Source organism: Ursus americanus, chromosome 5 (genome assembly GCF_024610735.1).
Source record: "Ursus americanus isolate L20-20 chromosome 5, mUrsAme1.1.p, whole genome shotgun sequence".
Taxonomy (NCBI): domain Eukaryota; kingdom Metazoa; phylum Chordata; class Mammalia; order Carnivora; family Ursidae; genus Ursus; species Ursus americanus.
In genome coordinates, this window is record NC_142131.1 from 1,589,101 (window position 1) to 1,592,341 (window position 3,241).

Consider the following 3,241-nt stretch of genomic DNA (forward strand, 5'->3'; position numbering starts at 1 on the left):
CATACAAATGGCTAACAGACACATGAAAAAATGTTCAAAATCATTAGCCATCAGGGAAATTCAAATCAAAACCACACTAAAATACCACCTTACGCCTGTTAGAATGGCAAAAATTGACAAGGCAAGAAACAACAATTGTTGGAGAGGATGTGGAGAAAGGGGATCCCTCTTACAATGTTGGTGGGAATGCAAGTTGGTACAGCCACTCTGGAAAACAGTGTGGAGGTCCCTTAAAAAGTTAAAAATTGAGCTACCCTATGACCCAGCCATTGCACTACTGGGTATTTACCCTAAAGATACAGGCGTAGTGAAGAGAAGGGCCATATGCACCCCAATGTTCATAGCAGCTCTGTCCACAATAGCTAAATCGTGGAAGGAGCCGAGATGCCCTTCAACAGATGACTGGATTAAGAAGATGTGGTCCATATATACAATGGAATATTACTCAGCTATCAGAAAGAATGAGTTCTCAACATTTGCTACAACATGGACGGCACTGGAGGAGATAATGCTAAGTGAAATAAGTCAAGCAGAGAAAGACAATTATCATATGGTTTCTCTCATCTATGGAACATAAGAACTAGGAAGATCGGTAGGAGAAGAAAGGGATAAAGAAAGGGGGGGTAATCAGAAGGGGGAATGAAGCATGAGAGACTATGGACTCTGAGAAACAAACTGAGGGCTTCAGAGGGGAGGGGGTGGGGGAATGGGATAGACTGGTGATGGGTAGTAAGGAGGACACGTATTGCATGCTGCACTGGGTGTTATATGCAACTAATGAATCATCGAACTTTACATCAGAAACCAGGGATGTACTGTATGGTGACTAACATAATATAATTAAAAAAAATTAAAAAAAAAGAAGGTAGAAACAAACGCACCTGATGAAGAAAAAAAAAAAAAAAAGAAGCCATTACAGGCGAACCTGTCCACTGCCTCTAACTGCCTCTTGCCTTCTGAATATTTCGAGATAGCATCTGGTTGGCGGACACTAACTCGTCAACAGAACTGTAGCTGCCCGGGAGGCTTGGCAATACAGGCTTTATTCAGAGTATCTTGTGTGCCAATAAAAACTCAGAGGTTCTATTGCCAAAGATTAAAAGAAAGGGGAGAATAGCCATTGGAGGACAGCTAGCAGTCTGCCATCGACCATCCATTTTTATCCCTGAGATCTGTGAACATCCTTTTCCCCAAACAGAATAATTCATAGCCTACCTATGATGTATGACCTCAAAGTGCCATCCGGAGATTGAACCCATTTCAAAGGCCAGGATATCGGAACGACTCCAAGTCCTCTCCATCAAGTCCCGTTGTGGCTATCTGTGGACCAGTGACCCAGGAAGCGACAGGTAAGTTATCCCCCTACGTCTAACAACAAGAGCACCGAGAACAGCAGCAACAACAACAACCACACACACTCACTCACACACACGCACGCACGCGCACTATCCAAAGGTGGAGTAAGAACAGGATAACTATAATAAAAAGTTCCTTTCAGAAAAACATTGTGCCAGGCAGGCATTTCAGGGACCTCCGCCCTCGCAAGAGAGTGCCATGATTTTCTAGGTTGGCCTAACAGCTGCTGGTTCCTGTCACATCTCCATGACTACGGGCTTTGTTTTCTTGGTGGTCCTTCCTTATCCATGCGACTCCCTGACCACACCTGAACTGGGCAGTGGAGAGCCTTCCTTTCTAGGGGTTGTAAAACTTTCACGTCCTGCTTTTTTTGTGGTGCGGGTTCAGCTACTTAAGTTTGCTTTGCGCTGACCGTCAGGCTGTGGCAGGCCAGGGTGACAGTTTCTGTGGTAAAGGGCTTCCTCATCAACTTGACAGGCTTCCAGTCTTTCTTCTGATCAGTTCCAGTGTGAGAATTGTACCCAAAAAACTCATCTAGATGTTACATATAAATATATAATATATTAAATTTAAATACATATTATCATTATCTATTAAGACCTGAAGATCTAGTTTTAATTGTTAGCTATGTTCTGCACAGCCTCTTTTCAACCTAATGGTGGTGTTTATGGGTTGAATTATGTTCCTCCCAAAAAACATCTGTTTGATTCTACTAGTATGTCAGAATGTGACCTTATTTGGAGACAATCAATTTGGAGATAATCAAGTTAAAATGAGGTCATTAGGGTGAGCCCTAATTCAGTATGACTGGTGTTCTGATAAAAAGGGGAAATTTGGACACACACTTGCCTTCATGGAGAATGTCATGTGAAGAGGATCCAGGTGAGGCATCCACAAGCCAAGGAATGCCAAAGGTTGCCAGTAAACCACCCAAAGCTAGGCGAGAGCCATGGAACAAATTCTTCCTCACCTCTCTCGGAAGAAACCAACCCTGCTGACACCTTGACCTTGAACTTGTAGCCTCTAGAACTGTGAGACAACACATTTCTGTTCAAACCACTCAGTTTGCACCGCTTTGTAACAGCAGTCCCAGCAAATTAGTACAGGGGGCTACCATAATGTGCTAAAACACGGCTCTTGAATGGTAGGTCAACACCATTAATCTCATCTATGCTGCGGGGCTGGTTCTCACTGTCTAGCCCACAATGCTTTGGAGAAGTGCTTGTAAATAGTTGGGACCACAGTGCTCCTTCAGATCAAACTCTTAATTTTTGCTTAAGTGTGGAAGTACAGACACAATTGACTTTTTTAACACCGTGAGGCACCAAATTATTAGGCTCACAAGTATTTTAGATTCTCTGCCACAGGTGGAGATACTCTGCGGCTGCGTTAGATTCCTGTCCTTTCCTTTACAGGTACATTCCTTTCATTCTTCTTTGCAGACCGGCTAGATGTGGATACAGTTCGTCTTTCTCTTGTAAAACTTTGCTGAAAATAGCAAAAGCAACCAACCTATACCATTATGAATGTTTCCAGCCCTTTAACTCACTGCTGCAGGCTCCAATAGTATGTAATCTACCCTGCAAGGTATTTTAGGCAACCATTTATCAAATACTCTGCATAAAAAGGTCTCCAGTTTTCCACAGTTAGACCTGTCCCTATCAGCTACTGCTTGGACTGCTAAGTCAAGGAAATGTACGTTAGTGGCCAGCACCCCACTTCTAAATTCTAATTTTTGTATGGCCAGAATTCACTTGCAGAGAACAGAATTCATTTTAGCTAATTTAATCAGAAAGGGATTTAGTATAGGTTTTGTTATAGCTTAGAGAATCAGTGGAGAACTGAAGAAACAATCAAGGACTCCTTCGAAACAGTACAAGAGAGT